This window comes from Anastrepha obliqua, chromosome 5, assembly GCF_027943255.1.
Source record: "Anastrepha obliqua isolate idAnaObli1 chromosome 5, idAnaObli1_1.0, whole genome shotgun sequence".
NCBI classification, from domain to species: Eukaryota; Metazoa; Arthropoda; class Insecta; order Diptera; family Tephritidae; genus Anastrepha; species Anastrepha obliqua.
The window spans coordinates 38,113,818-38,136,428 of record NC_072896.1 but is presented as its reverse complement, the minus strand read 5'-3'; the positions used below and the strand labels follow the sequence as shown (position 1 = coordinate 38,136,428).

At 37.7% G+C, this 22,611-nt stretch overlaps 1 non-coding gene and 1 pseudogene across 1 annotated transcript; both read right to left on the bottom strand.

Annotated features, from left to right (window-relative positions):
* Positions 1–6,306: 6,306 nt before the first annotated feature.
* Positions 6,307–6,484, bottom strand: LOC129249659 (U2 spliceosomal RNA; annotated as a pseudogene).
* Positions 6,485–7,220: 736 nt separating this feature from the next.
* Positions 7,221–7,415, bottom strand: LOC129249660 (U2 spliceosomal RNA). Its single transcript, XR_008582699.1, has one exon. It is a non-coding gene; the product is annotated as a U2 spliceosomal RNA (small nuclear RNA).
* Between the last annotated feature and the right edge of the window lie 15,196 nt (positions 7,416–22,611).

Below are 22,611 nucleotides of genomic sequence, written 5' to 3'. Positions count from 1 at the left end.
TTTAGTGAATCTGAACGGTTTATTTACCCAAAACACATTTTCTCGATATGAAAACCGCTTTACACCAAAAACCGATTTTTGAGAGGTTGAAAAATTAGAAAAAAAATTGATTCCAGCAAACTATGGAAATATTTATAACACGTGAACCGTTCAGATTCATGAGGTTGTAACTTCGAATAATTAATAAAAAAGTTTATGCAAATCGGTCAAATAGTATTTGATAAATAATGATCACCGCGACGGTAATTTTCAAAAAACACGACTTCGAGATAATCGCGTCCAAAGTTTTGCGTGCACTTCTCGTTCCCAAAAAGGTCGCGCGCTTTTACAGTCTGTAACTTTCGTTCTAGTGCTCCGACCTTTATGATTTTTTGAATTTATATTTTTAAGACGATGCACTTTTAGAATATGTCATAAAAAAATTTTTCAATTTCTTAGTCCAACACAAGGTATATAACCCCTTAACAACAAAGAAAATCCCTGCTTTTATTTTAGACAAAATCAAACAAAAACGCAAACTCAGAAAAGACTGGCAACGCTCCAAATACCCAGCTGACAAAACTAAACTAAGCAAATCATCAAATGAACTCAAAAAAATTCTCCAAGAACATAATGACAATCAACTGAAGAAGTACCTTAGCAGCCTCGAAACAACTACAGCTACCAACTATTCCCTATGGAAAGTAACTAAAAACTCACTAAAACAACTACACACAAGTCTCCAATAAAAACAAATTCCAACACATGGGCAAGAATAAGCAAAGAGAAGACTGAAACATTAGCTGACCACTTTAAAACAATATTTACAAATAGCATGGATAATAAAAACACAATTGAAAATGCAGGCCACGCAATAAAAAATACAAGAAAGGAAGAAATCAAATATTATAAATATAAAGAAACTTAAGGACAAAAATACAACGGGGTATGACCAAATAAATGGAAAAATACTAAAGGAGCTACCCGATACTCTAATAAACTACATACGAGACCTCTTCAACGGAAGAATTAGGCTACAATACTTTCCAAAAGTATGGAAAGTTGCACAAATTGTAGCCAAACAAGAACGCCACTGTTGCTAGCTCGAACAGACGAATTAGCTTGGTGCCCATCCCCTCCAAATTGTTGGAGAAAATACTGCTTGACAGAATTGACCCGATTCTAAAACAAAACAAACACATTCACAGAGTAGTAAACAAAATTACAGACGACTTTGATAAGAAGAAATATTGCATTGCCGTGTATTTGGACATCGCGAAAACTTTTGACAGAGTATGGTATAAAGGACTTCTATATAAGCTAAAAAACATATTTAATATCCTTAAAAGCTACACGACTGATATACACTTCTTCATAAAATACGACGATGAGTGCTCTGAAATCTTGACGGCGACAGTTGGAGTACCTCAAGGAAACGTACTGGGCCCCATACTACACTTAGTATACATAGCAGATATACCAACGCCAACTACTCGAGGTTCAATGATAGCTACATTTGCAGACGACACAGTTTTAATGTCAGCTAACAACAATGAAGAAGCAGTAACATACGATATCAACTACAACACAATGGCTTGCAAAATGGGGCATTGGGGTCAATAAAGACAAAACACAACATGAAATATACGCGAAGAGAAAATCTGCAAGACATTCAATCCAAATTAACGGCGAAGACATAAAAATACACTCAAGTACAAAATATTTGCCTTTGACTTGAGTATGTACGCCGCCTTCAATGCTTCTTGAAAATTTAGAGGTTGCAAGTTAAGGATGCCATTAACTGCATCGTCAGATGTCGGACTCATATCACATATCATACCCAAGCACACACTTCTCTGTAGTCTGGTTAGGGTGCACGGCAACAGAATTTCATCCGCTCATGTGGCACGTATTCACACACTCGTTCAATTAGTCAGTTTTTTCGTAAACAACCCGCTGTCATAACCCCAGTTACTTCAGGCAATCAGCTGATTCTTTTATTCTTTCGCTGAGAGCCGGCTAACGGTCTGATGTTGGCCGCACATCATCATGATGTACATCGTGCACAACACCGACCAGTCGAAACGAAATGTCGTCTTAGCCATTCTCCTTAATATGGGGAACAAGCTATCGGTTCATATGTCACGATAATGCTCCATGTTATTGTTGTTGTTGAAGTGGTTGAGTATTTCCAGTGAAATAATCCTAATTAGTGACCAGCACCGTTTTACTACCACCGTCCTCGTTTAGTGATGCTGTTTTTTTTGTTTGTTCGAAGTCAGATCCATTTCGCGAGGTCCAAGTACATATAGCAGCAAATTCTTTATCTCGATGTCTAAAATCTCATTAATTTGCTGTAAGAAAGGCTTACCGAAGGAGCGAAGTCATGCCCTAGCTAGCCCTGGACATTCACCTAAGTAGTGGAAACGACTTTCCTTCGCTCCTTCCGCTCGTCAGCTTCTGCAGATGGGATTGAAGGGGAGGTTGAGTCCGACTGCATGATCCCCTACTTTCCAATGGCCTGTAAGAGTTGCAGTGAAGCGTGAGATGTTTGGTCGAGAGCATCCTAGCAGATCATTCGTCTTTTGGATTTTGTACGACGGCCATGTGTTTTTTGTTGCAATACATGTGGTTAGTTGCTTCCATCTTCTTTCGGCTAAAGCATGATAGTGTGAAACAGTGGATGCTTTTATTGTGTTGTTTTCTTGCTAGCTCATCCGTTATCTTATTACGACGTATATTCCTATGACCGGGAACCCATATCAGAGTGATTTCAAGTCAATGACTAAGCATTTCCAGCTCCTCTCTACACTGTAAGACTAGTTTGGATGAAATGGAGGTGGAGTCTAAGGCCTTTGTAGCTGCTTGACTGTCTGAGAAGGACACGCTCGATGTTGAATGTAGCAGTGGGTTCTTATTCATTATCGAGAAAAAAAAGGTTCTGCCTCAAAAAGTCAGTCATTGTAGATGCGAGGGGTTTGTGGGATTTCCGACACCCAAAAGGGACAAGTGCGACTGTTATCATAATCGGCGAGTCGAAATTGAGCTCCATCCGAAAATATTCGTCTTCAAGTAAGAGTTCTTCACTTAAACTTTTCCAAGTTTGTTCGAAAGTCACACAATGGGGCACATTTTATAAATATCGAACCATAAGCATACATATTTAAGCTGACAAAGTCAAAGAGATCGGCAGTTCAAGTTCGGTGCCAGATGGGCCACCCAGCATTAAACTATTAAATTACAGTGATATTCTTAAAAATTGAAAAAAAGAACCCGAAAGAACATAAAATTTAAAATTTTTGACATAAAATTTTGAGCAAGTCTGCACAGCATATTACTTTATTGAGGCACAAAAATTTGTCGGCCGCTGTGCACGTTAACCCAATTCACCGCAGCGACAATTCAACTAAAAACAGGGCTGGTAATTTTGTAGGCACTCAAAATGAAATGCTCCCAGTGTACAACTTGTTGTGGGATGTTAAAAAAATATATTTTATACCTAGCGATAGCAAGCAAATATACGCACCTACCCATGCAAATACAAACAAACAACAGCACAAAAGCAGTTGTGAGCAGAGATTTGGTTTACTGTTACTGTCTGGGGAGCGAAAATGCGCTTAACTTAAAATGGTCTAAATTAAAAACCTACATACCTACAAGGCAACTGTAGCCGTTGACTGTTAACTCCCAACTACTGCTGCGTTCTCCTCCGTCATTTGCAGCCACCATCGCCACCGTAAAATGGCTAACAATCCACCAGTGGACATCTGCTAGAAATCTTCGAGTGGCTAACTGTAAACACAAGAGTATTTTTTCTCACGCAGCTTGTGGATTTGTGTGTGCGAGTTTGCTTTCGACTCGGCTAAGAAAACAGCTCTGCGGAAAATACAACTCTTGAAAATTATTTCCCTAAGGAAAAGAAGCGAAAATCAGCTTGGGTCAATCAGCCTTGTAAGGCAGTCCGAGGTTTTGGGAAAAATGCATTCCTCTTAGCAGGAGGGAATGGAAAAAGCTCCATTAATATTGTTGTAGTTGTTGTTGTAACTATTGTTGTTTTTAACTATTGCCCTCTGGGGGTAATTTCACAATGGCCTTAGCTTTATTACGCATTTGCTCACCATTACGCTTAAACACTTGGGCGGTACAGCAAGTAATGACCACAAAAGCAACAACAACGAAGCAATTCAAATGAATTTTTTTGTTCACATAGGTCAAAAGAAAAGTTTTATTTTCTTGTGTCGGGGATCATATTAACGTAACTTTTGTATTTGTCACACAGGAAAGTACTGCAGAAAATTCTCAATCAATTTCTTTCTTTTATTTTTTTGTTGACTGCAAAGGTAAAGATTTGAAATGCATAGAAAATCGAATTTTTATAGAAAATTGTGTTAAAGCGAAAATTAGATTAGATTGAAGTTTTCTTACTTAATGCATGCAATTATCAGTTTATTTTTTAACTACCAGGGTTGCCTTTTATATTTTGCGAACAATAATGAAAGTATAATAAAATAATAATGAAAATAGCTTTACTGCTTTTCAAAATATTCTCCTTAGAAGTCAATGCCGAAATTTGCTTGAATCAATTCTCAAAGCACTTTTGCTGCTCGGAAGTGGACATCTCTAAACGAGCCGTTTAAAAGCTTCAACAGCTTCTTAAAGTCTTGAAAAACATTAACCCCGCATTTTATTTTTGTTGTTCGGAAACAAAAATAAATCATTAGCTGTCGCATCAGGGCTGTAAGGCGGATGACTCATTAATTTGATCTTTTGAGTGCTAAAAAAATAGCTTGTGTGAGTCGTTACGTGAGAGCTCGCATTGTCTTGGTGAAGGACGATGCGTCTTTGGCAGTTGGGTTTCCTTGAATTGTAAATTTCATGGGTTTCCTTAGTTCTCCAAAAACTTCTAGCAAACAAATGGTTGTGCACCCCTCAGAATTGATTGTTTTAAGTTTCTCTAGTGGTACAGTTGTAACCTGACCAGATTTACCGAAAAAAAGCCGCTCATGCGACCATTTGCTTTGAGGTACTTCTACCGCTTACAACTTTTGCTGAATTAAACTTGTCTTGGAACACCAATACTGTCGATTGCTGCTTGTTATTTGCATTTTCCGGCTGAAATGCATAGATCTACGGTTCATCACCTGTTACGATGTCTTAAACCGCGGCTGAATTTATTCAACATTATAAGGGGGTACGTGGGTACAAAAACTCTTGAGTACACTAAAATAAACCTCTCGAGTGGACGTCTTTCGCAAAGTCAACGACGATCACACGAGAGCGCTGTTTTATACCTTCAGGCATAGAGCTTTTGCTTACAGAATTCAAGCTTTTGTGTATTACATAACATCGTGTAGAATGTAATGCTAATCTCTATTTACAGTGTTGCCATTGCTACAAAAGTAATACATACTTAATGCTAAATTATACGTATGCTACAACATTTATTTACACCGATCGAAACGAATTATTTTTGGGGTAGTTGTCAAATTAGGTGATATCCAGCGAGAACAATTCTTTCCGACGACCAATTTTTCTTTCAGTATTGAATGCATGCTGGTCCTACTAATGCCCAAGGATGCCTCTATCATGCGATATGTCACATGGCGGTCTTGCGTTATCAGGTGACGTACACCATCGATTGTTTCTGGCACAACCACAGTTAGAATCCATTGTACTACCGTTTCACAGTGGCTATGTGTGGCGCTTCAATACACCAAAAGTCGAAATAAGTTGATCAACGCACTCCTGCCTCCATAATCGATGTGTCTCGAAAATCGAAATACATCAACACATGAACATTTTCACGAGTTAATTCCATCATTTGGGCAAGATGAATTTTTGAACTCCTTAAAAAAAAAAACAAATAAAGCTTAAAAATAAAAACAGGCGGCCGCCGTAGCCAAATAGTGCGTGACTACCATTCGGAGTTCAGAGAGACCAAAATAAAAAAAAAATACCAGTCTAACGGTTAGACGGGATAGAAGTGAAACCTTCCGTAAGACAAACTGAGAGAGAATAAGACGAAAGCAGCATTAGGAGCGGGATAATTATAGGTTCATTATAATATTGCTCTAAAGTTCATATTTTATTTTCTTCATTTTATTTTATTCATCCTCAATGTTTTCAATTTCAACAAATGATACGAGTGGCTTATGATAGATAAAATATGATACAAATGCTTTGGTTTCGATGTTGTCAAAAAAACTACCCAAACGGACCGAAGAAACAGACTTACAAATTTCTTCCATTTTCGTCTACTTGTATTCATATAAAAATGTATGTCTCTTCCCACCAAAGCTAAATGTATTTGTATATTTCTTCTTGTATTTATTCAAGGCCGAAATCCCGGCGGTACTGCAATACCGGGCCAACCCGTGACAGAAGTGGAGCAAGCTCCTAAAACACTCCGCCCATTTCCAAAAATCAGTTTAACATTTGTTGTCCTCCGATGGAGGATCTATCAGATGACTACACTTTGATCTTAGCCATAAGGCCGAGAAGCGATAACCATACACAACCAACAAACTACCTTGTCATTACATTTTCTAATAAACCTTTTGAGAATTACACGCTCACAAAAATTAATGTACGAAATATTTATACCGATTCACTTAAACACGGCGAGCTGTTTGATTCATGTTCGTGCCTGTGTATGTGCATTTGTGCGTTCATATCGCCACAGTGCATGACTACCAGCCTTGGCTGAGCACAGTAAGAAAATGTATTCGAGCGTATATATGCATGTATGTACGTTAGTGTGTTTGTACGATTGTGCTCTGCGCTCAGCTTTGTGTCGATTTTACTGTGCGCTGCGCAGGTTAGGGTATTCTTGCAGAATTTAAAGATGATTCACACACTGTCGACCGACTGGGTACAGTTGTCACAAGTGATGATATTTATAATTTTTATATGAAAAATCAAGGCGAATCTTTTGAAGGTGGTAGCAATAACACAGCTGATTTGTTATTTTTTTCTTCCGTCGTGTACATTTGGATGTCAACACAAAATTGAATTAAGAAACGTTTTACTTACCTTAGTGTATGAATTCACCTTGGAAAAAATTCAATTTTCTTCTATAATCAATTTTAATAAAAAAAACTGTTTTCAATAAATAATCAGAAATGTCCTACAATGCAAATTTCAAAAAAAAAAAAAACCATTTTTGTCTACTTGTATTCATATAAAAATGTATGTCTCTTCCCACCAAAGCTAAATGTATATTAGTATATTTCTTCTTGTATTTATTCAAGGTCGAAATCTCGGCGGTACTGCAATACCGCGCCAACCCGTAGCAGAGGTGGAGAGCAAGCCCCTAAAACACTCCGCCCATTTCCAAAAATCGGTTTAACATTTGTTGTCCTCCGATGGAGGATCTATCAGATGTTAAGCTGATAAGAACAGATATCACACTACCTAGTCAATAGATTTTAAATAATAAACCTAATAAACCTTTTGAAAATTATACGCTCACAAAAATTATTTATATCAACATATAATATAACGCTTCGTAACTAAATAACTTTTAGGCCAGCAACGACAGCATGGAGCGGTAGCCGAGCGACTAGCAATGTGAGCTTCCGATTCAAAATCCTTGGTTCGAATCACAAGAAAAAATAAAAGTTATTTTTATTTAGTTCGTCGCTACGTTTATATCAACATATAATATAACGCTTCGTAAGCCAAGTTGGTCGCTTTTTTCGTTTCACTTTTCCTCAAATCACTCCCAACGATTCTAAAGAAGTTTTCACTTCAAAAATGTTTTTGTCGCCCCTCGGCAAGCAATGGCAAACCTCTGAGTGTATTTCTGTCATGGAAAAACTTCTCATAAAACATATTTGTCGTTCGGAGTCGGAAGGCAACTCTCGTAGCAAGCTTTAAATTTGGTAAATAGACGCCAAGACAAAATAAGAAAATAATTATATAAAGGGTGGTTAAGTTTCAAGAGCCGGTGTTGATTGTGAATAATATACAATTTTTTTAAGAAATTATTGTCATTTTTCTTTAATATGATAATATTGGTATAGCTGAATTACGTGTGGAACAAAATATCGTCCAAATGGCCGCCGCGGCCTAGGAGGCACACTTCCATCCGATGGTCCAAATTTTCGATGACGCCGAGGCATAATTGAAGTTCGATGCCGTTAATGTGCCGAATTATCTCATCCTTTAGCTCTAGAATTATTGCTGGCTTATTGACGTACACCTTTTCTTTCAAATAACCTCAAAGAAAGAAGTCCAACGGTGTCAAATCACATGATCTTGGCGGCCAATTGACATCGCCGCGACGTGAGATTATTCGGCCATCAAATTTTCGCGCAAAAGAGCCATTGTTTCGTGAGCTGTGTGACAATTGACACCGTCCTGTTGAACCACATATCCCAATGATGTCGCAGGCCCATAAACCGCACCAGACAGTCACTCTTTGTGGGTGCATTAGTTTTTCGGCAATCACTCTTGGATTATCATTCGCCCAAATGCGGCAATTCTGCTTATTGACGAATCCACTCAGGTGAAAATGTGCCTCATCACTGAAGATGAAGTGCGCGATATGCATTTTGATTTGAACGCCCGTTTTCATAATAAGCCTGAATAACTTTAATGCATTGCTCGATGTTGTATCTTTCCATGGTTCAAATTGAGATAGTCTGAAATTGAAAAATGGCAAATGAAATGCAAAAAGAAACTTGGGGTTTAGGTGTGGTTCACATTCAATATCGACCCTTAAAATTTAACCACCCTTTATATTTTCAATCAATTTTATTCAAATTTTATGTCGTCATTAGCCGTTGTCCAAACGATTGAAATCCAAATATTTATATCAAAATCGCATAATTTGCAAATTTTATATGTTAATTCTTGCTAGATCTCTTAAATTTGCCACTGTGAGCCGAGGTGAGCCTCATTTGAAGCAAATGGTTTTTCGGTCAAAATTCTCCATTTCAAGAGAATTCAATCCATTTGATAAATATTTAACTATAAATTAAATTTCTGACACACCACTGACGTTATCTCAGCTGTCGAAGTACAAAAAACCCGGTAATTCTAATACCGTATGGACCACCTGTACTTATATTCTATCTGACTTCTATTATTTTACTTCGCTGATTGATCGTTGTGCTGTATTTGCTGAGAAAAGATGTGCATAAGCCCATTACTTCTACGTATAAATATGTATATTTGAAAGCGCATGTGCATAAGCTTTGTAAATGGGTGCGCTGCAGAAGCGCCGCACCTCTTAGTTAGTCAGCGAAAGCCGGCAGTTGCCGGAGCTATTTACGTACTGTTCAAAAGACACGAAGCTATGATAAAATTTGTTCGTCACTATCTATGTTTATTAATACCCATGCGGATTTGCATTCAAGCAAGCACACATACATGCCCACATGGTCGCTAATCTGTTTCCTTACGGGCACACTTGGCATTTAAGGTGTTTACATAGTCTCATATGTACTTTTTAACACCACCAGCTTACTTACTTGAGCGAGCGACGTGGCCAGTTTTACAAATTCCATAAGTTGTTTGGCGCATCACTTCTACTTTGCACTAATTGTAGCCCTCATTAAAGGTATTGGTGTAATTAAATACACTTTTCCTATTTTTCATTTTTTATTCTTTTTTAATAAAATTACAATTAATACAAATATTTTCTTCCTTTGTTTTTTAAGGGATATTTTTAATACGCTACTGCGGTTCTGTATGGTGTGGGTGAGTGATATTTTTTAATTGTAACACTTTCTGCTTATTTCGTTAGAGTGAAGTAAATTAAGCAAAGAACCCTTGAAGGAAAAAAAATATTCAAGTGGTTAGAGTAGGAAAAAGTCATATTGCTTGTAGTTCTGTGTGTATTTTTTTTTTTTTTTTGCTCTTTTTTCGTTTTCTGAATGTGATATTTTCTCTGAATTATTTCCTGTGAATTTTTTGAGAATCAGGTAAGGAATTTTTCAAAGGCGAGTGGATTTGTTTTTAATTGCCAGCTAAAACCGGTTGAAGCAAATTTTTTGAGGTAAATTTTACTGAAAAAATTACAATATTAAGGCTATATTTAAAAGCTTTAAGGCAGAAAATTCATAAAGCTGAAGTTTTAGGTGAGTGCATTTAAAAAAAAAAAATTTTATCGGCAGACAGTTGAATGGTACTGTTACGAAATTATTTCGTTTTTATCCAACTAAAACGTCTCACAATAATTCCTCTGAGTTCGAACACTGGATTGCTAAATGAAAGTAAAAAACTAATGGCAACACAACATTCTTTTTTTAATTTCAATATTTAGTTGCTTTATCCAAGAGGCCAATAGGTCATGGAGAAATGAAGATACGTGTCTAACAGCTAGGCTATTATGGCCGCAAATAAACAAGAAAAGAACAAAGGAATTGCTTAGTCTCTCAAGAGGCAATATCTCGAAGGTCGTGGCTTATTTAACCGGTCACTGGCTATTTGGCAGGCTTTCCTCGAGACTAGGAGCTTTCTCCTATGAATATTGCAGAAGTTGCAGAGATGAGGAAGAGGAAGAAACAGTCGAGCACTTCCTTTGCAATTGTTCAGCCCTAGCTAAAATGAAAGCAGGTTGTCTAGGTAAATAATATACTATTTTAATTCTCTTACAGAACTGTCTGGTGTGGCGTTGACAACAATACAACGTTTCATAAGAGCCACAAAGATAAATGAGGTTCCCGTGTAGCACCGTGGCAATTTATTATATATGTATTAAACTATGTTGATGTAAATTTTTATTAAAAAATATTGAAAGTTGACAAATTTATGTAAATAAACGTAACGAGTTAAAAAAATTACGTCATCTGGTGGCAGCGATACAGGAATGAATAATCATCACAAATCAAAAAACCAAAAAATTTATTAATCTACAGGATACGGACTATCGTTGTACGAAGCCGTTTCTTTTTTTTTTTTTTTTTGACCAAATGGTGGTGATTTAAATTTGTTTTTGTGTTTTTCACCATTTTTTTTTTTTTGATTTTCAGCAGGCCCAAAAAAAATAGTTCTTTCCAAAATTTTGAAAATCGGCTACGTACAGCGATAGCCGATGCGATAACAAAAATTTTGAAAAAAAGAAAATTAAAACCGGTTCATTAGTCTTCGAGAAATCGTTGCCACCGTATCAAAAACAGTCGTTTCGAAAAAACGCGTTTGAAGTAAAGCATCGTATCGTAAGCCCGTAGCGGCCGAACAGACGGGCGCTCACTTAAGTGCACATAGAATCGGGATTAAAGCGAATTTCGCTTTAAAATGTTTACCACATTTTCTTGACTAGTTATACTAACAATTTATGCAAAAAAAATCGATTTTTTTGAATTTTCACAGTGGCGTTCCCCCTTAACCACAATTTTGCGCGCAATTTAAAGCTTTTGTTATTCAATGGCTCGTTTCATAACAAAAATCGATAAGAAAAAATTAGCTGTTGGTTTACAAGTCGATTATCGGAAACTAGACGAAACATATTTTATGCGGTTAACTCAAACTAGAAAGCGATAATTAGTGGTTTTTGGTTAAAATGGTAAAATTACGTTATTAAAAAGTTATTGAAAAACGCCCCAATATGTCTTTCAAATATTTGGCTTACGATTTACCCCGTGGAGCAAAGGCAGTGATCCCTCTAACAATGGATCGACGTTTGCTCTCGGATGTTGACAATCCTTTCCATTTGGTTACAAGGGAGTTCCACAAACTATTCCGACTAGGCTGGTGACCTAATTCCTCAGCTAGACAGTCAACTTAGAGGTGCCAGAATAACAGCGATTTCGACAGAAAATACAAAATACTCGCATACAGTGGCTCAATGAAGAACTCGGACACCCAAGTGATATGGTTTTAAATAAAAAAATATATATTAAAATGCAAATCTAATGCGTTTACGTGTAGCAAAAACGAAGTCGGACATTTATATAAAGTAGAGTTAGGCAAGTATTATTTAATCCTTTCGGACCTATTGGGACACATACGTCCCAGTAAAAATTTTCTTATAACTAAAGTCTAAATTTTCCATTAAAACTCATTGGAAATTGTCCCGTCTGGTATAGTGAGGTTCAGGTAACGATCCTGTTTTTTTTATGCTAAAATAGTAAACAGACGCCGCTCAGTTTGCTTGAATCAATTTCTACTTTCTTGTGAATACATATTCGATTTTTTTTCAAAATGAAATATAATTGTACTTTTTTTTCAAATAAATGAAATACATTATTTTAGTTGATAGGAAACATCCAACTTATTATTTTGTATTTATTTATTAGTATGATATAAAGACCTAATGGGATTTAAAGGTCCCGCTCGAAACACCTAATGGGACATATATATACCAAAAAACAATATTATTCATATTCAGTCGATAAGCCTTTATTTTTTCTCACATCATTGAGTCTTCTTGGCATGGATTCAACCAGTTTCTTGCATGTCAAGGGATCTATTTTCCCCCACTCTTCTTTAATAGCATCTTCTAGGTCTTTCTTATTCCTAATAACATGTTTTTTCAGTTGGTTTTCCAAACGAGCCCACAGATGTTCAATTAAATTGATGTCTGGAGATTATGGAGGTGTTTCAAGCACTTTAAGCCAGTTGTACATAAACCATAGACGCACATCAGGTGCCTTATGCCTGGGATCGTTGTCATGATAGTACTGGAAATTGTCCTTAATTCTCAACTTGTTAGCACTTTGAACCAAATTTTCTTTCATAATTGCTAAGAATTGTTTGTGGTCGATATTCCCGTTAATAAAGCACGAATTTCCAGTCCAGCAGCGGACATACAACCGCACACCATTACCGACCCACCGCCATGTTTAACTCCCGGACGTACGTTTTTTTCCAGAAACTCTTCATTAGGTCTTATCCACACATATGATTGACCATCTGACCTAAATATGGTAAACTTGCTTTCATCTGCAAATAAAACGTGGGTATAGAACTCCCTTGCGAAGAATCTGCACTTCGAATAACGCATTTTAGAACTCTCTGAGGCAATTCCTTTGAATGCCTAGACAGTCTAGATATTAATCTTCACAATTTAGTATCACTTACAGAAAACTAGAGACATAATTCTTCCAAACTTGGTTTTCGCGAGCTCCACTCAACTCCTGCAATAGCTAAGCCTTCTAACTTAACTTGCAAGCAATTCTTCGCTATTTTGAGAGAAAACTCGACAATTTCCATTTTTAAATAGATACGAATTACCGCCACGTTGGTTTGCTTGGGGGTTGAGAGTACGTGAAGCTGTTAGCATTATGCAAATTGACTCACTCACTCACAGCCGCCATTTAACTAGCATGGAAGCAACTACTGAATGCACTTAAAGTGAAAATCCCACACACATCCGCATGCATACATTCACACTTGTGTGTACACACGTCTTTATCTCCTGACTTGCATTTTTATGATACCACAGGTTTATCTACAGACACCTATGCGCTTTCCTGTCATTTAGTAGAACCTTCTTGAATTTTAACAATGCTTTTGTGCTGCGGTCGAAGCTTCGCCGGAGAAATGATGGAAGATACTTTAAGAATGTCTTTGTAGCCGAAATTTTTTGCATTCCTGTTGTTTTAGACATTTATGTACTACAAGGTGGCGCGAAATTATTCATCCAGTTTTGTTTTTCAATAACTTTTTTAATAAATAGAACAAGTGATTTTGAGTGATGGACATCCTATATTGACTTTTACGCGCTCCATGGCTTGTCCGTTTGTATATTGCGGCAGTTAACTTCACAAATATCAAATATGAGAGACATTTGCAAAAATTATTAATCTTCCGATAGGGTATTTTAATTTGTGCCACCTTGTCTATACATCTGTATTCATGTGTATTTCCATTCCATTCCATCACCTTAGTATGACCGATTATGTCATGCGGAGCGTTAATATGATGACCTGCATTAAAAAAATAATGCAACGTTATGCCACTAACAAGCGTAGAACGAAGAGCCTGCGCAAAATAACTGGAGCTATGAAATCATGTCCTGCAGAGGCACTTAATGGCATGCTCTACCTGCTACCAATAGACTTACAACTACGACAAACAGCAACGGACATCGTCTTCAGAATAAAAGAAGGTGGTTTTTGGAATTCTAAGATGTTGGGTCAGAATGTTATTTTAGACAGCCAAAGGCTTATTAGCAACTCATCAGATTTTACTACTACTACGGTAGATTTTAGAATAGAGTTTAAGGTAAAGTTCCCCACGTGAAAGAAATGGTATTTAAATTCAGTAATCACAGAAACTACAACTGCACTTTACACTCACGGATCCAAGATAGATTGCGGCGTTGACGTCGAAACTTTGAAGTATTTTTGCCTGGGGATTGGAATAGTATTTTTCCAGCAGAAGTTCTCGGCCCAAGGGAAGCTTGCAGGATAATTAGAAACGATCAATAGCCACTAAAAGATGTATTTTTTCAGACAGTCAAGCAGCCATCTTGGCTTTAAAGTCACTTTTAACCAATTCAAAAATCACCTGGCAGTGCAAAGTCATCTTGGCCAATTCGAAAACCACAAGACAATGCAAAGAAGAACTTAATGCTTTAGCGCGCACGACATCACCCCCATCTTTGTACCTCGCCATGGAAACATAGAATTAAATGAGAAGCTGATGAACTGGCAAGAACTGGGGCATCCTATAATGAGTCCGAAGCTATAGTAGAAATAAGTTGTCCCCAAGGCGTGCGCAAAAGGGAGATCTTCTCGCTATTTCAGAAGCAGGCTTTTGACAGATGGACTAACACGGATACCACCAAAATAACTAAACAAGCGTGGCACAATTTCAACAAATGCAGAATTGACAAGTTGTTAAGAAAGCCACGAGCAGACATATTCAGAATGACGTAAACAATAACCGTCCAGTGGCTTTTGGAGACCATACCAAGAAGGTGGGGTGGCCGTACAACGATAGCTATAGAGGCTGCAATCAAGAAGGATCTAAGGAAACAGTATCTCACTATTTGTGTGAGTGCCATAGTCCGGGTGCTTTACGACATAGAAAGCTGGGGGGATTCTCGATGGAAAGCTTGAAATAAATTGCAGAAAAGCAAATAGACGACAGAGGGGATTCATAGTCAAACCAAGATGGTTCGACTCTTAAAAAGCAGTGGTTCTACAAGTGGTACATCAAAATGGCATATTTTGTGCTAATTGGGTCTGTGCTGTGTTACTCAGACAAACCTCACCACCACCATGTTTCAACTGCTTCACTAGGAATTGCTTGGGAATTAGACTGAATTTAGTGAAGTGAGTTTCAGTATATAAGAATAAAACGAGTTCATGTTGTTAGTGCTGAGTGTATAATGGAATTGTGTCGCTCAAGTATTATACAAAATCGTACTTGTGTGTGACCATACAATTCAGGTATTTATTAATTCCTTTCAAGTACTGCGGAAGCACTAATTATTTAATTTAATTGTCTCTCTTTGACTGCGTTATTCTTTGGCTAAGCAGTAGAGGCGAGCGCAGACGATGTCACATTGTTTTTTCTTTTTTATTTTTGAGACCAAGTATGAAGGTTGTGTGGAAGATAGCAAATAAGTAGCAAGGACGATATAATCAGCTGAAAATATTTGAATAGCTCTGCAAAAATGTGATAACACTAGCCTACAAATTTTGATGTTTAAGAAGTATTTGTAAGCATAGTAACTTCTTTTTATTTATGCTTATCTACTACAAACAAAAATATTTGCCATTCGCAAATAAAGCAATAAGATTTCGTATAGCCTAATTACAAGCCAAGCAGAAGAGACTCGACTTTCAAATCTATGCAGATTTGCCACTGATGTCCATCATAATTAATCTGCAGCGCCAGAGCTTTTATATTCTCATACGACCCTTTCATATGAACTGTGTTTCCGTTATTTAAGAAAATGCCTTCTAAGCTTAACGCAGATCTATCTATGAAAAGTCTCCAACAATTCCGTTTATATGTAACGTTAAGGGCTCTCATCAAACCACTCACATCTTTACAGAAAACTAAACTTTTAACCATTTGAAAATATTATGTCAACTCTTTTTGTTTAGTGCGAAAAAAAACGTTATTTTAATTCATTTTCTAAAAGTTTTCATTGTTGCAGTCTCGAGCTTAGAAATTCTGCTTTGTCCCTTAGGAGATCATTTAACTCAGCTTGCCTTATTCTATGTGGATGTAATGATGTACTTCATATTCTGATATTGAAGAAATTGATGGCGAGTGATAAGTGCGATTTTATCTTCGTTGTCGTCAATATTGGGATGTTTCGGAATCGGGTAAAAATTGCTGTGTGACAGACAACGCATGGTCAGTGGTATACTTGGATACATTATGTCATTCTTTCTTTTCTTGGATATACTCTTACCTTTTCCCAATATATGAGTTGTCAGGCAGAAATAACATTCAATTACATGATTTGTTGATTCCCACAACAGCATTGACACCGGGAGACGAAGTGATGTTTTTTTTGTTTTTGCATTCAGACATTTCTGAAACCAGTAGCACACGGATTACAGCAGAAATGAGGAACCAAGCTTTTATCTTGGTCTCTTATGTCCTCGTTAAAGTAATAAATTTAGTTTTAAATTTATTGGAGGTTTGCACTTCGATCTCGTGGCCTTTTGTGTTCTCTACTGATCACAGTATTTCTTCAGACCCAGTTCCCTTATTAAATTTAAGAGATAGCTGGGTTGGTCTCAGTGCATGTGACTTCCTTATAGCTGTAAATGGCCAAAATGTCTCGACCTTTTCATTGCTTTAGCGCTGCAATCAAGAAGAAGGGGCTTTGGGGTCTCCTAAAACTGGTTGCAGAAACGACAAGAGTCGGTGGGCCATATCCCGATAATATGCAGATGGCTGTGCAGTCTACAATGGCCTAAGAGAATGCCCGTGAGCAGTCTCAGTTTATTTGTGGGTAGAGTTTTGATTTTTTTCAACCTCTTTTAGTTGTGCCAACTAATCTGGCCTTAGCCTTAGCTCTTTTCAACTAATTTGGATTCACAACTCGCTCATTCAGGAAGTTCCTGTCCATGTTAACCTCTACACGTAGATAGATGGCACACCTCGAATGCTTGGGAAGCTACCAATCGGCACAAAACGCTTTGTCTGGGGCCATGTATTCCGGCGCCTATGTCTTCTGGTGCCTTCGCACCAGTGCACGGTACACTCCTGGAGTTTTCTTTCAAATGCGGGTGTACTCGAGCTTATTTTACCGTCAGAAATTCAAAACAGAACACTAAAATAAATACATATTTTTATCATTTTATGGCAATTAACTAAGAGGGAAAACTATGCACGTGTTTGTGTTGCACAGTGTTATAAGCTTTCCACAGCTAAGACTTTGGCTTCCTTCACTTTATCAACTCAGTTGCCATACCATATTTGCAACTGCAAGTGGCGACCGCAGCAATTGATGTGACAGTTGTGGATTCTCAGAAGCGAGAGCGGAAAAATGCCACAGCTAAATTGTGTAAGTCGTGTCTCTTCTGTCAGTGAATTTGAATAAAAGTGGTCATGTATGTGTAGCTATGAACTCGTACGTAGATATGTGCTGCTGTGTGTTCGAGTATTTTGCCAACTAGTGAAACTTTTCACACAATAATAATGATTATTCTCTTGACAATTGAACTAAGTCTAAGGAGGCGAGACTTCAAAATGTGGAGACCAAATTATTGGGATGGGATGATCGTGTGCACACTTTTATTTTTAAAAAAATATGTAAGTGAAAATCTATATGCAAAAGTGTTTTGTAAGGAAGCCCAGGACGGCATAAGCTCATGTAGGCGTTTTTATATTTGTTTTCAGAAATTTTATCCGCCGGTTCTGTTATACTCTGTAGCTGAACCCTGGACTTTTATGCTTTTTCTTATATTTTTTAGCTTCAGCTTCGCATTGTTTCGTTAGCAACTAAAACTGATTAATTGACATTAATATTTATTCCGATAGTCAAGCTCTCTTCTGGTGAACTCCTATAAAGAGGAACTCAAACGTCTCGAACGGGCAGGAAACATTTCCCTTATGTGGGTTCCTGGGCACAGGAATATAGAGGGAAATGAAATTGCCGATGAGCTTGCTAGGAAGAGGTCGGCAGAATCGGTTCCAACTGTCCCCTTCTCAGACATCGGTGTCCCCTTGGCCGTCGTTAAAAGGAAACTACACAATTTCTTTCTAAAAAAAGCGCAAGTCAGATGGAGGTCTATCTCATCGTGTGCTATTTCGAAAACGCTATGGCCTCAATACGATAGAAACAAAACGCTTAAGGTGATGGGAATCCCCCACCATTCAATTTCCACACTCATTGCGGTGTTCACTGGTCACTGGGTGATCGGTACTCATGCGGAGAAGCATGGAATTCCGTACAACCCTATTGCAGAAGCTGTGGGGATCCTGCAAGGGAAGATACTATTGAACACTTTCTCTGCAAATGTCCGGCTCTGGCGGCTAGGCGCTTGAGATTCCTTAGCGTGCCCTTTGGGGAGGACTTGAAGAAATTCTCCAGCCTAGATCCCTTTTCTCTCCTCGACTACACCAACAGCACTGGATGGCTGTAGAAGGTTTTCTCTTCCCAAAAATTTTTCTTTGCACAGGGAATGGTCCACATTATGGTCTCAAAACGGCACGTAAGTGCTACTTGAAGTGTACCTGGGGTACTCTTGCCATCTTACCTACCTACCTACACAAGGATGGCAAAAAAAAATAGAGCTTCTTGCTGCTACCACCTAATTTTGCTCTATGCCCAAACAAAGAGACACCTCTTTTTTATTTATTTTTATTTTATATTTACCCGTGCCACCAACGCTTTGAAAACACTACGCAAAAATGCTCTTTTCCATACATTTAGCATAAAATATGTAAAGATCGATGCTATTTCACCTCCTCTTTTAATTGCTCTTCACAAATACTTTTCCAATAATATTCCTTACCGTAGAACCATTTGGAACGAACTCCGAGTGCACAACACCACGACAATCAAAGAAAACGAGTAGCATGACTTTCACTTTTGACCGACTTTGTCGTGGTTTTTTAGGATAGCGCCATTCAGCCACATCAGCCGCTTATTGAATGGTTTGCGTGCCAAACTCATATACCCACGTCTCAGCACCTGTTATGATGCACTGGATAAACGTTGGGTCCGAATTCACTTGCTCAAGCATGTCTTCAGCCACCTTCTTCTGATGAATTTTTTTAAAGAAATTCAACTCTCTTGGAACGAGTCGAGCAGCCACGCCTCTCATGTGCAGCTGATGTTGTAAAACGTTGCGAATTGATTCTTAAGATACGCTAAGGTCACGAGCTGCCTCCCTCAAACTTAAGAGATGTTTTTCCAGCTCCATTTCCTTGACTTTGTTGACGTTTACATCCGTTGAAGACGTTGATAGGTGACCAAATTTTTCACGGCTTCTCGGCCATCTGCAAACACCTTACACCACTCGCAGATCTGTCTTTTTGATAAAGCACATTCGCCATAGACTTTCTGCAACATTTTCAACTATTCGGCACAGGGAATCCCGTTCAAAATACAAATTTTAAGACAAATTCTTTGTTTGAAATTTTTATCCATAATGAAAATCGCAGGGCACGGTTGACTGCGGTTGACTGATATAATTAAATGCCACAAACAAGCTAATTGAAAAATGACGCTCAAACTCTGCGACACTACAGGGGACAGTTATACCAACATTCAAGCAAAAAAGATTTACCTATGTAACGCGCGCTTTTTAAATGAACAATTCCCGAAATTTTTTTGAAAGAAGCACATTCACAAAATAGGACACTTTTAGATTGAACAAACTTGAGAAATACTAAAAACTTGTTACCGTCTGCAGCTCACATTCACTTCGGCGCCTGTGTTAACAGAATTGCCAAATTTTGGAGTCAAAAACTTCTGATATTATCATGGAGAAGCCAGTGTAATCAGAATGAGTGCTTGTTTGGTACGTATTTTGGTCGGATATCATCACTTCTTTTGCTTCTTAATTGGCGCAATAACCGCTTACGCGATTTCGGCCGAGTTTAACAAAGTGATGCGGATAGCATCACTAGTAATAAGTATTTGATATTTCCCCCGAGCGGTAGATGGTTTTCTATGAGAAGCTTTTTCATGGCAGTAGTACACGCCGAGGTTTCCCATTGTTAAGAGTGTGTGGCCGAAGAGCTAAATTTGTCCTTACGTCGCCGTTCGTAAGAACTTCTTATCAAATCCTACTAGTTCAGGAATGGAAACAATTGGACCATTCATACCGAATAATTATCTTTAGGGGAGAAGTTTTTTCTGATTTAGTGGGTTTGGCGGGACTGTGCAAAGTAGCCTTACTAAAGCTACATGCGGAACAACGGCTCGATTTCATGTGCATTTTGTTGTGGACGCATCATTAATTCAAAACTGCAAATATATCTAACTAAAGACGTAACCTTCAAGAGCTTGACAGGCAAAGTAAAGAACGTCAATACCAGACGACGGAGCAAACCTTGGATGACCATCGCATACATTAGATCGCCAGAAAAAACCTGTCAATGGGGTGGTACGTTATGCCACTGGTCCACGATGGCCAGATATGTTTCACCACTTAGTATTGGGGAAAAATTCGACGCATTATTAACGAGTTAAGGTTGGCTATACTGGAAAAAGCGGTACGAAATGGGACTTACAGGATGATCTTCATAAAACTCAGTCGTGGTAACTAAATGGTCAAAATTATATATTCACATCAAATGACATAAATTTTGCTATCGAATACAGCCAAAATTAAAGCAATTCAGAAATATGGGAATAAGAAAGTAATATATTAAATCTTGGAGCAGATTAATGTGACGTCCTTTAGTTAATAAATACTTGTGCAAGTATTTAAAAAATTATACTCGCTGGAATCCGCTTGACGTGCAATCCAATTTCCAAACAAAAATAATTTTTTTTCTAAATCTCTAAAATTGAATTGGACTTGAGTTTAATGGTATCTCACTAAACGAGTCTTTAACAAACATACAGATGTCATGGCCCCTATACCCAGTTGAATATATTCAAAATTCGTGAAACCTACTTTTCTCTTTTGCACTCTATTTTTATGTTTCTTACCACTTTTCTTCTTACTTTACTGTTTTCCTTGTTGGCCATTTGTGTGCTGTCTTCGAAACTATAACGGGGAAATTCCTTCCGAAATCAAGTGACCACAACTATTGCGTTGTGAAAACATTTCTTCCTACCTCAACTTAACTTCGAGAGTTGTCTCGCTCAGCAATTGCGTTTGTAGTTTTAAATCAAAAATGTTGTAGTTGCTTTTTGTTTTTTTCTTGTTTAAGTTTTTTTTTTCGTTCCAAGTTTTTGCCACTGCTTTTATATTTTAGTTGTTGTATATGGGTCTGATGCAGCTATGTTGGTTTTCTGTTTCCTACAATTAAATTCAATTTGTCGACTATGCCTTGGTGCTGGTGTTGTTTTCTCAGTTTTTAGTTGGCCTCTTCCGGCCACAGCCATTTTCCGTTCAAATTAAAATTTTCTGTGATTTTCACACATACACACAAACACTTACAAGTTCATGCATACATATACACTAATTTAAACACCCACAATTTCCATCAAAGTGTTCTCGTGTATCCTTTTATTTTTGTATGTTACTGTCACTTAGCCGACTTTGCAGCACTTCCTCTCGACCCGTTAAGTGACTCGGGTGAGTGTGGGAGTATGTGCGAGTAGTTGTCGTAGTTGTTAGCATGTCGGATTGACTGACTGACGGGCTAAGATAAAGTTTTCACTTTAGCTGCTTAAGTACTCAGGACAGTTCATATGCACGCATGCGTTTACGTATACATCTACACACTCACATACAAATACATTTAGTGCAATGTGAAAGTAATCAAGCCAGTTGCATTTGAAAGCATTCACACACACACCCACAATCAATTACACACCTTTTCAACTTGTTGAGTGGATGTTCGCCACATCAAAGTGTCAATCAATTGTTCAGCCAGTAGCAGTTAGTTGGAAATTGATGAATTTTCTAATGGAATCATTAATTTCTTGGAACTTCGTAAATCGAAATTTGTGCGAAGGTATTTCTGATTTTCTTCAAAGCGATATAGGTCAACCTTAATGCAAGAGGAAATGTGAGAAAATATTTTTCTAAAAATTTAACGCTCTATAATTAATTCCTACACCGGCTACATAGTACTTATATATTTGTGCATGAATACACTTTCAATTAGACTTAGGTAAAATTTGGAAGAAGAAGGTGGCACAATATTAATCACTTTTTGGGAGGACACATAATTTTTGCAAATAGTGTCGTACGTCAATCACATTTCACAGTTGGGAACTAAACAACTGCCGTATATAAACAGACAAGCAGTTGAACGCGTGAGGGTCTAAATAAAGATTCTCATCACTCAAAATATTTATATATTTAATAAAAAAGTTGCTCAAAAACCAAATTGGATGATGAATTATAAAGGGTGGTTAAATTTCAAGGGCCGATGTTGAATATGAACCACACTTAAACGGCAACGACACCGTTGGACTTCTTTCTTTGGGGTTATTTGAAAGAAAAGGTGTACGTCGATAAGCCAGCAACAATTCAAGAGCTAAAGTATGAGATAATTCGGCACATTAACGGCATAGACCCTCAATTATGCCTCAGCGTCATCGAAAATTTGGACCATCGGATGGAGGTGTTCCGCCGA